Source organism: Gorilla gorilla, chromosome 13 (assembly GCF_029281585.2).
Source record: "Gorilla gorilla gorilla isolate KB3781 chromosome 13, NHGRI_mGorGor1-v2.1_pri, whole genome shotgun sequence".
Classification (NCBI taxonomy): Eukaryota; Metazoa; Chordata; class Mammalia; order Primates; family Hominidae; genus Gorilla; species Gorilla gorilla.
This window is the reverse complement of record NC_073237.2, coordinates 23,575,982-23,588,563: the sequence shown is the minus strand read 5'-3', so window position 1 is coordinate 23,588,563 and position 12,582 is coordinate 23,575,982.

Here is a 12,582-nt window from a genome sequence, read left to right as displayed (position 1 = left end):
GAGACGTAACAAAAAAAGAGAATTTTAGACCAATATCCCTGATGAACATCGATGCAAAAATCCTCAATAAAATACTGGCAAACCAAATCCAGCAGCACGTCAAAAAGCTTATCCACCATGATCAAGTGGGCTTCAACCCTGGGATGCAAGGCTGGTTCAACATATACAAATCAATAAATTTAATTCATCATATAAACAGAACCAAAGACAAAAACCACACGATTATCTCAATAGATGCAGAAAAGGCCTTTGACAAAATTCAACAGCCCTTCATGCTAAAAACTCTCAGTAAACTAGGATTGATGGGATGTATCTCAAAATAATAAGAGCTCTTTATGACAAACACACAGCCAATATCATACTGAATGGGCAAAAACTGGCACAAGACAGGGATGCCCTCTCTCACCACTCCTATTCAACATAGTGTTGGAAGTTCTGGCCAGGGCAATCAGGCAGGAGAAAGAAATAAAGGGTATTCAATTAGGAAAAGAGGAAGTCAAATTGTCCCTGTTTGCAGATGACATGATTGTATATTTAGAATACCCCATTGTCTCAGCCCAAAATCTCCTTAGGCTGATAAGCAACTTCAGCAAAGTCTCAGGATACAAAATCAATGTCCAAAAATCACAATCATTCCTATACACCAATAACAGACAAACAGAGAGCAAAATCATGAGTGAACTCCCATTCATAATTGCTTCAAAGAGAATAGAATATCTAGGAATCCAACTTACACGGGATGTGAAGGACCTCTTCAAGGAGAACTACAAACCACTGTTCAACAAAATAAAAGAGGACACAAACAAATGAAAGAACATTCCATGCTCATGGGTAGGAATAATCAATATCATGAAAATGGCCATAGTGCCCAAGATAATTTATAAATTCAATGCCTTCCCCATCGAGCTACCAATGACTTTCTTCACAGAATTGGAAAAAACTACTTTAAAGTTCATATGGAACCAAAAAAGAGCCTGCATTGCCAAGACAATCCTAAGCCAAAAGAACAAAGCTGGGGGCATCACACCACCTGACTTCAAACTATACTACAAGGCAATGGTAACCAAAACAGCATGGTACTGGTACCAAAACAGAGATAGAGACCAATGGAACAGAGCAGAGCCCTCAGAAATAATACCACACATCTACAACAATCTGATCTTTGACAAATCTGACAAAAACAAGAAATGGGGAAAGGATTCCCTATTTAATAAATGGTGCTGGGAAAACTGGCTAGCCATATGTAGAAAGCTGAAACTAGATCCCTTCCTTACACCTTATACAAAAATTAATTCAAGATGGATTAAAGACTTAAATGTTAGACCTAAAACCATAAAAACCCTAGAGGAAAACCTAGGCAATACCATTCAGGCCATAGACATGGGCAAGGACTTCATGACAAAAATACCAAAAGCAATGGCAACAAAAGCCAAAATTGACAAATGGGATCTAATTAAACTACAGAGCTTCTGCACAGCAAAAGAAACTACCATCAGAGTGAACAGGCAACCTACAGAATGGGAGAAAATTTTTACAATCTACTCATCTGACAAAGGGCTAACATCCAGAATCTACAAAGAACTTAAACAAATTTACAAGAAAGAATCAAACAACCTCATCAAAAAGTGGGCAAAGGATATGAACAGACACTTCTCAAATAAGACTTTTATGCAGCCAACAGACACATGAAAAAATGCTCATCATCACTGGCCATCAGAGAAATGCAAATCAAAACCACAATGAGACACCATCTCACACCAGTTAGAATGGCGATCATTAAAAAGTCAGGACACAACAGGTGCTGGAAAGGATGTGGAGAAATAGGAACACTTTTACACTGTGGGTGGGACTGTAAACTAGTTCAACCATTGTGGAAGACAGTGTGGCGATTCCTCAAGGATCTAGAACTAGAAATACCATTTGACCCAGCCATCCCATTACTGGGTATATACCCAAAGGATTATAAATCATGCTGCTATGAAGACACATGCACATGTATGTTTATTGTGGCACTATTCACAATAGCAAAGACTTGGAACCAACCGAAATGTCCAAAAATGATAGACTGGATTAAGAAAATGTGGCACATACCCACCATGGAATACTATGCAGCCATAAAAAAGGATCAGTTCATGTCCTTTGTAGGGACATGGATTAAGCTGGAAACCATCATTCTGAGCAAACTATCGCAAGGACAGAAAACCAAACACCGCATGTTCTCACTCATAGGTGGGAGTTGAACAATGAGAACACTTGGACACAGGCCCCCATCACACACTGGGGCCTGTTGTGGGGTGGGGGGAGAGGGGAGGGATAGCATTAGGAGATATACCTAATGTAAATGACAAGTTAATGGGTGCAGCACACCAACATGGCACATGTATACATATGTGAAGAAACCTGCGTGTTGTGCACATGTACCCCAGAACTGAAACTATAATTCAAAAATAATAGTAATAATAAAAAAGAAATTTACATAATAAGAAACAAATATTTACTCATGTAGCTATAATTTCTGATGCTTTTCATTCCTTTGAATAGAGGTAGATTTCACTGGGTATCATTTCCTTCTGCCTGAAGAATTTCCATTAACATTTCTTTGTGATATGGTTCTGCTACTCATTTCTTTTAGCTTTTGCATGTCTGAAAAGCTCTTTATTTTGCCTTCATTTGTGAAAATCTGATTTCCCTGAGTACAAATAATATAGAACTATTTCAGTACTTTTATTTTCTTTCCGTATTATAGAAAAGCTATACTTGTTTTCTTGATTGCATTTCTTTCAATGAGGAATATGCTTTCATTCTTATCTCATTCTTTGTTAGTTTGTATCTCATGTGCTCCACATCTGGATGCATTTAACGCTGTCCATCAGTAGTCTTAAACAATCTGACTTTAATGTGCCTTGTAATTTTTTCATGTTTGAGTTTATTGAGATTTTTGGAATTGTGAATTTGTAGTTACCATGAAATTTGTAAATATGCAGCCATTGTGTACTCAAATATTCTTTGTGTTTTTCTGTTTGTTTGTTTTTTGAGACTGAGTCTCGCTGTATTGCCCAGGCTGGAGTTGAATTAGCACAATCTCGGCTCACTGCAATCTCCACCTCACAGGTTCAAGCAATTCTTATGCCTCAGCCTCCCAAGTAGCTGGTATTACAGGCACCCACTACTATGCCCAGCTAATTTTTGTATTTTTATTAGAGACAGGGTTTCACCATGTTGGCCAGGCTGGTCTTGAACTCCTGACCTCAAATGATCCGCCCACCTCAGCCTCCCAAAGTGCTGGGATTACAGGTGTGAGCCACTGCACCTGGCCCTCATTTTTATTATTCTCCTATTTACTACTTTTTGGGAACTCCAATCTTACATATATTAAGCTGCTTGCAGTTTATCTAGCTTACAGATTCCCTCTTCATCATTTTCAGTCTTTTTTTAAATCTGTGTGTGACATGTTGTATAGTTTCAGTTGCTATGAGTTTTATTCATGAATCTTTTCCTTTGCAATGTTTAATCTGCTGTTAATCTAATCCAATGAATTTTTATATCAGATATTGTATTTTTACCTTTAGAAGTTTTATTTTAGTGTTTGTATCTTCCATGTCTCTCCTTAATGTATATAGCTTTTCATCTACATTCTTAAGAAAATGGAGTACAGTTACAATAGCATTTTTAAACCATTCATAATTGAAGTGATTATTGATATAGGTGGAGTGATATCTACTATGTTTGTCATTGTTTTCTGCTCATTGAATTTGCTGTTTGTTATTTCCTACTCTTTTTCTGTCTTCTTTTTAATTGATCATTTTATATGATTCCATTTTATTTCCTTTCTTAGAATAGTAATTATACTTCTCTTAAAAAGGTTTTTAATGGTTGCTCTACAGTTTACAATATACGATTCTGTACTCTCAGTCCACTTTCAGATGTCATTATATTACTTTGTGTACAGTATAGGTACCTCATACAGAATATTCTCAACTTCTCTCTCATGTCCCTTGTAATACTGCTATCATTAATTGCATTTATTCATATTTGATAATCATGCAATACATTGTAATACTATTATTTTTAAATGTTATGCTTTACATAGATTAAGAATAAGAAAAATAAAATATTTAATTTTAATACCATTTATTCCCTCTCCAATGCATTGCTAGGCATTCTTCATTTCTGTTACTATATTTTTATTTCTAGAGTTTTCTTTCTTATTGTGGTAAAATATGCATAACATAAAATTTATCATTTTGACGATTTTTAAATATTCAATTCAGTGGCATTAAGTGTATTCACATTATTGTGCAATTATCATAACTATCCACCTTCAGAACTTTCGTGTCATCCCAAAACTGCCCATTAAACAATAACTCCACATTCCTCCAACCCTTTCCCCAGGCCTTGGTAACCACCCTTCTACTTTTTGTCTCTGAATTTGACTATTCATGTATCTCAAGTAAGTGTAATCATACAATATCTCTCCTTTTATGTCTCATTTATTTCACTTAGCGTAATGTTTTCAAGGTTCATTTATGTTGTGGGCCGAATTGTGTATCTCTAAAATTCACAGGTTGAAGTCCTGACCCCCAGTACCTCATAATGTGATATTTGAAGAAAGAACGTTTAAAGAAGTAATCAAGGTAAAATGAGGTCATAGAGATGGATATGAAGCTAATATGAGCAGTGTCATATTGAAGAGATTAGGACACAGACACACACAAAGGAAAGACCATGTGAAGACAGAAGGAAAAGACAAATACCAATAAACCTTGGAGAGTCCAGGCATGGTTTGTAATTCTAGCACTTTGAGAGGCCGAGGCAGGCGGATCATGAGGTCAGGAGATGGAGACCATCCTGGCTAACAGGGTGAAACCCCGTCTCTACTAAAGAAAATACAAAAAAATTAGCCTGGGCGTGGTGGTGGGCACCTGTAGTCCCAGTACTCGGGAGACTGAGGAAGGAAAATGGCGTGAACCTGGGAGGCAGAGCTTGCAGTGAGCCGAGATCGTGCTTGGGTGACACAGCGAGACCCCGTCTCAGAAAAACAGAATGAAAACAAAACAAACAATCAGAAAAAGCCTTGGAGAGAGGCCTCAGAAGAAACAACCTTGTTGACACACATGATTTTGGATTTGCAGCTCCAGACTGTGGTAAAATAAATTTCAGTTGTTTAAGCTGCACAATCTGTGGTACTTTGTGATGGCAGCCATATCAAGATAATTCTTTTTAAGGCTGAATGATATTCTATTGAATGTTTATCCATTTATTCATTGATGGTCATTTGCATGGTTTTCATCTTTTGGCTATTGTGAATAATGCTATTACGAATATTGGTGTACACACATCTGTTGAGTCTCTGCTTTCAATTCCTTTGGATATATATCTGGAGGTAGAATTGGTGAATCATACGATATTCTATGTTTAATTTTTGAGGAACCACCATACTGTCTTTTGTGGCAGCTGCACTATCCATTTTTCCATTCTCATCAAAAATGTGCCATCAATTTTTTCATATCCTTGCCAACATGTATGATTGTGTGTGCATGTATATTGGCCATCCTAGTGGGTATGATATGGTTTTCATTGTGGCTTTGATTTGCATTTTCTTAATGATCCTTTTATGTTCTTACAGGTCATTTGTATATCTTCTTTGGAGAAATGTGTATTGAAGTCCTTTGCTCACTTTTAAGTTGGATATTTAAGAGTTTTTTGTTGCTGTTGAGTTGTATGAGTTTTTTATATATTCTGATATTAATCCTAACCCAATTTTAGTATTTCTTTTATTTTTCCTTTCTTAGAGTTTCCATCCCTTTTTTTTATATCACCTATCTGTTCTTGCATGTGGTCTACTTTTTCCATTAGAGTCCTTAATATATTAATCACAATTAGTTTACATTTTCTGTCTGGAAAATTCCAATAGTTGTATCATACTTCAGTCTGCTTCTGATAGTGTTTTGTTGTGACTTTTTTTCTTGTCATTTGTCATGCCTTGTAATTTTTTTCTTGTCTGTATTGGGTAATATGGACTGAGGTAAATAGACCTGCAATGTGGGGATTTATAGCTAGGAATTAAGCTATGTTTAGTATTTTCTCTACCTATGTATCTAAAATGCTGCAAATTTCTCTGCTGCCCACCTTTTTGTCTCCTCTTGACTTTGGGCTTCCCAAGTTACTGCTCTCCAGAGAGAATCTGTTTCTTGGAACTCTTTTGGCTATAATTCACTATGTAATGCTATGGGATTCTGTTGGGATAGAGGTGTGGTCTAGGGGAGAGAGAGTGCTCTGTAATCTTCCATTTAAATCTCAGCTTTTTATGTGGCTATGTCCCAGGACTGTGAACTTTACAAGTATTTCTGACTCTTCTCCAATGGTGTATAGCTTTACTTATCCCCAGCCCTCAATCCTTTCCCAGGTTACAGAATCTTCAATCTATTTTTTTTGAAGCTCTGAATTCTGTTTTTCCTCCTTAGTGATACAAGAAGGCTGAAATTGGCTGGAGTGGGAAGAATTTCATTCCACCAACCAGAATAAGGCTCTTACAAAATATTTTCTCCTGGTGAGTATGCTGTTTTTGGAGAAGTTTCTAGGTGTATTTTATAGTGATTCCTCTTCCCCTTTCCAACTGTAACCATGAGGGATCTTTCTTAAATCTCCACCCTGAGCCCTGCTGGAGTTCCTACAAGTAAAACCTATTGAAGTGTTAGAGCCACCCTAAAACTGGGGCCCTTAGAACTAAGAAGTTTCTCCTACTCAAAGTAATCGAAGCAGGCCCCCTTCACAGGCAGGAACTGGAGTGCACAGAGGCACTGGCAGGGGCAAACTCCACTCACTCGGCCCGCCATGCTCCACCCCTCACGGGAGGGGGAGCATGCAGGAGACTGGGTGCCGGAGCTGGCGCTAGCGCTATTGGACATCGGCAAGCGCGAACTCCATACCAGCCCCATGAAAGCATCTACAGGAGGGTGCCTGCAACCCCTGATGCCCCAGAAGTAGTGTTACAGTGCCCTTTTAGCTTTGCCATCAATGGATGACTTAAGTGTTAACAGCTCAGTGGAGGCTCAGTGAGACAGCCTTTATACCTGCACTCATGGCCCCTGAGTTCTTGTCTGGCATCCAGGAGGAATGGAGCTGCACAAATGAATTAAGGATGGTAAATGTGGGGGATTTTATTGCCGATGAAAGTGGCTCTGAGCAGGAAGGGGAGCTGGAAAGGGGACAGAGTGGGAAGGTATTCCTCCACTGAAGTCCAGCCATCCCAGGCCAGACTCCTCCTTCTGGCCTATGCTGTCAAGCTGTCCCTCTGAAGTCAAACTGCTTCTTTTCAACATCAAATAATAGTTTCTAAAGTCCAGCTGCTTCTTCTCTTCTCCTCTCTCTGCTGGCTGAGCCTGGGTTTTTCTTTTTTTTTAATTGAGATGGAGTCTTGCTTTTGTCACCCAAGCTGGAGCGCAGTGGCATGATCTTGGCTCACTGCAACCTCTGCCTGCTGGGTTCAGGTGATTCTCCTGCCTCAGCCTCACAAGTAGCTGGGACTACAGACGGTGTGTGCCACCATGCCTGGCTAATTTTTTGTATTTTTAGTAGAGACAGGGATTTACTGTGTTAGCCAGATTGGTCTCCATCTCCTGACCTCATGATCCAGTGCCTCGGCCTCCAAAAGTGCTGGGATTACAAGCATGAGCCACCATGCCTATCTGAGCCTGGGGTTTTTATGGGCACAGAATGGGGTGGTGAGGCAGGCCATGGGTGGTTTTGGAAAAGGCAACATTCAAGTGGGAAAACAGGGATGTAAGTTCTCACTTTGGACCATGGTATTAGGCTTTTGGCTTCAGGGTGGGGTTTTTGCCAAGGACTCACCCTCTCCAGCCCAGAATTTCTCTGCCTCCTGTCCCTATCATATTCACACTAAGCCTCCAATAATGCATCAAAGTTACCACTGAAGAGTTTCTACCAGCTTATGGTTTTTGTGGCCTCTGCTCTAGGTAAGCAGGTCTCAGCTGTATATCTCTAGAAGTGCCTATCTCTCTAGATTTTTGGGTAACAGTTTGCCCTGTGACCTCAGTTCTGTGATGGCTTTAAAGAAAAGATTTTTTGTTTCTTCTGGCTCTACTTATTGTAAGAACTGAAGTGACAACTTGCAATCTATTTACACATTGCTGCTCAAGCAAGAAGTTCGACAGTAGCTTTCTAAGTGTTCTTGTCTACTAATTCTATCATCTGTGTTAATTATGAGTCTTCTGTCATGATTGATTTTATCCTCATTATGGATCGCATTTTTCTCCCTTGAATTCTTGGTAATTTTTCACTAGATATCACACATTTTGAATTTTGGTATCTGAATATTTTTATTTAAATATTCTCCAATGAAACAACTATAACTGGTTTAAATTATCTTAAAAATAACAATCTTTTAAAATCTCTGAAAATCAACTTAAGAGGACACAGAAAGTGAAAAATGTCTTCATAAAATTCTCAGTAAGAATAGTGAGAATTGGAGACTTGGGACCTGACCTACTCCCTCTCTCTACTCCCTCTCCACTGCTCAGTGTAACACAGTCTCTACTCTGGATAGGTATGGCCACAAAGATGTAGTTCTCTCTATACTCAGCTTTCAGTCAAGAGCTATGATGGCTCCTTTGGAGGATAAGGTCACCAGCATAGCTCATTCTCCCAACTCCTTAGCACAGAGGCTCAATTCCAGGTGAGTGTAGCCAAGAGGTCAGGAGCTTCCTTCTATCCCCCACTCAGAGGCTCCTCTGTCCCCCACTCAAAGGCTCCATTTCATGCATGGCAGGGTGAGAATGCTGAGACCTTGATACCTTCACCCCAGCTTGCTCAGAGGGAAAGATTCCAGACCAGAGAGGTAAGCTGAGAAGTTCAGAGACTACTGCCCTCACCAGCACCTTCCACCCACAAAAACAGCAGTGTCACTTTGAGAAAAATGGGCCACTGTCTCCAGCCCCAGCTCTAGAGAAGTGGCAAAGAGATTTTTTCCTGGGGGAGAGGTTATAAAAACAGAGAGCTCTGATGCTCTTCCCAAAGGTTCTGACTTTATTTAAAACAGAGTTGGGGGAGTTCCACTCTAAGGGAACTCTTGAAAACAATGGAGATTTTGTTGGTAAGCAATTAAGAGGAGGCTTGCAGCTCCATGATAATAAGCCAAACTATAGGCCAGCTAGTTAGGAAGACCAGGTAAAGAGCCAGTCACAAAGACCCCTCCTGGGGTCAGAACAAACTTCAAAATCTACCCCTGAAAAGGAACCCAAATTTAATTGGATTAAACATGGGGAACTTTTGGCCCAGGATACTGTCATGCACAAGAAAGAAATCAGCTGGAAATTAGTGAACATTAACAGCTGGGTATGACCAACAGAGTCAGACAGCTTAACAGAGAGAACAGGAAAAGAGACATCCTACATGAGTTCTGCTAAAACTACTGTCATCCCAAGGTGACTGTGCCAGTGCCCAAAGCTGTGCCCTCTGAGGAGTGACATTAGAGGCTTGCTACTGTTGGGGAATAGATTTCACCAAAATAGTCCATCCAAGTCACTCAATAACCAAGCAAACAACAAAACAACCAAGCCCCGTGGTCAGGGGAATTAGTATCCAGAGTTGCTAAAATGTATTATTTAAAATATCCAATTTTCAACAAAAAAATTGTAAGACATGCAAGAAAATAGAAAAGTATTACCTATAGGTAGGAAAAGAGAAGCAGGTAATATAAACTGCTTATGAGAAGGCCCAGATGTGGGATTTGGCAGACAAAGACTTCAAAGCAGTTATAAATTTTGTTCAGAGAACTAATGGTTACCAGAGACTGGGAAGCGTAGTGGGAGGGTGGGGTGAGGGTTGGGATGGTTAATGAGTCCAAAAAAATAATAGTTAGAAAGAATAAATAAGACCTACTATTTGGTAGCACAACAGAGTGAGTACAGTCACTAATAACTTAAAATAGCATATTTAAAAATAACCCATTTCCCATTTGCCCCAAGAATACTGCACTGGCAGTGAGCTGCAACTTTCTTTTTTCCTAAATGCAAAATGGGTTAAAGAGTGTAACTGGATTGTTTGTAACTCAAAGGATAAATGCTTGAGAGGATAGATACCTCATTCTCCATGATGTGCTTATTTCACATTGCATGCCTGTATCAAAACATCTCATGCACCCCATAAATATACACACCTACTAGGTGCCCACAAAAATTAAAAATTTAAAAATGTTCAGAGAACTAAAAGCAACCAGGTTTGAAGAGGTATAGAAAGATATTATGACAATGGCTTATTAAAAAGAGGATATCAATAGAGAGAAATTATAAAAAGAATCAAAAATTTTTGAGTTGAAATGTACATTAACTGAAAGTTTCACTTGAGTGGCTCAACAGTAGATTTGAACTGGCAGAAGAAAGAATCAGAAAACTTAAAATATAAGTGGATAGAAAGTATGCAATCCAACAAACAGAAATGAAGAGGACCTCAGAAGAAGGTGGGACACCATTAAACACACCACTATATGCATGAAAAGACTACCAGAAGGACAAGAGAGAGAGAGCAAAAGGCAGAAAAATGTATTTAAAGATATAATATCTGAAAACTTCCCAAATTTGAGAATAAACATTAAACGTCTACAAAATTCAACAAACCCCAAGTAGAATATACACAAAATGCTTCACACCAAGACACATCATAGTAAAAATGTTGAATGCTATATAGAGAAAATTTTGAAAGAAGTAAGAGAAAAACGGCTCATTGCATATAAGACAACTCCAGCAAGAGTAACACCTAAATTTTCATTGGAGGTTCTAGTAACTATCTGTTAAGTATTGCTTACTCTTGGTATAGTTAAATGAGTATTGATTGTTCTGAATGAAGTTAATCAGATATTGACAGAACTTGATACATTTTCTGGGGTTAGCTGCAAGTACCCAATGACTGAATGCTTCTAATATTATCAAAGGACCAGTACAAAATATTCTGTATCAGTTTATCCTGTTTGTTACATTTCTTCAGATGAAGTTACTCACTTGACTGCCCATGCAGTGCAATGCTGTGGAAAGAAATATTGTATTCCATATTAACCTCAAAGTAATGGTTTGATAAACAATTGAAATGAGTAATTAAAATATTTGCTTAAAAATATGAGATCTGACAAAGGATTGGAGAGCCGAGAGCTGATCTACGAATCTCCAGTATGGTGTTTTTCAACTCACCGTGAGAGGACTAAGGATGGGTCTTGGTTGGATAAATGGGTATGTTTTTGTGGTGGCATTGGAGAAGGTAGAAAATAAAAGGGAATTTATATACAACTCTTCTCTACTTCACAACAATTTTGTTGTTTCCAATGCTGAATCTGGAAGTCCCTATAATGGGGCTAAAATTAAGGTCCAAGTGTCTGGTAATATTACAAAACCAGACAGTATGCCTATTACTTTGACTAATGACAAGAATTCCAAAGAGATTAATGGGGTGGATGATACTCTGTCTGCATCTCGGCAAGTTGGGACTGCCTGTGCAAATGCTATGCTGCCTATTGGGTGAAGTAGCCATTATTTCTCTGCACTTATCCAATCCATCCCCATATGTGTGCGAATGGACAAATGAAGAAGTCCTGGCATGTCTCATCTTGCTACTGTCACTATAGCCAAATGAGTTACTGACTTCAGGAGGAAAGGTTTGTTTTAAAATTAATGATAAATGAGAGAAAAGTGAATCAGGCTGAGTGAAGAGAGCCAGTAAGTGTCTTACAAAAGGAAAAAATCAAAGATAATTTTGATGTCCTAAGAGAGGTTTACAACAAGTGAATAACATGCTCTCTTAGCTTTGACTCAGATGTCCCCTGGGGCAAAAGACTGCCAAAACTTTCTCCACTTTAAAAAAATGAAGAAGCTGTAAAATGACCAATCTAATAAATATACTTCCACTATTGATCTATGTCCTTCTAATCAATAAACAGATTGGAGCTCAGGCAATGACTATGTGAAACAATACAAATGTGGCTGTCTCATATGGTTCTTGTTTCACAGAGAATTCAATTAGTATAAATGTATACTAATAGAAGTATAAATCTCAATTGATGTATATCATACAATACAGATAGCTGAAGATCAGGGAGAAAAAAATGTATAAAATATGTGGCACTTCCTGTTGGCATTACAGGATGGTTTAAATTCACAACCCCTCAGGGGTGATTACAATTCTTTCAAACCTGTATGTGCGTTTTGATTGCCTATTGATTATTCCCTGTTGAAAGCCAAATGATTCCATCAAACTAAGAGTGATTGTTTTGTTGTAAAAGGCTCTGACCAAAAATTATGGGGGTGGAGTGGAATGCTGTAAAAGGTAAGCCCAGCAGACCTGGAATTAGTGTGAACTGCAGAGTTTGCGTATCACTGATCATTGGTCAAGGAATAAAACATACTGATTAATAGTGCTGCTTTTCATCCATGAGTCCAAGATGTTTGGGAGCAGGTTTTAACAGTGCATCAGTAGTGTTTACCGTTAACAGTGAGACTGATGATTTATGCCTGGTCTCATTGGAACCTTCAGAGTCCTCTGCTGTTGGAGCTTGTTGCCTAGCAAGAATATGCCTAT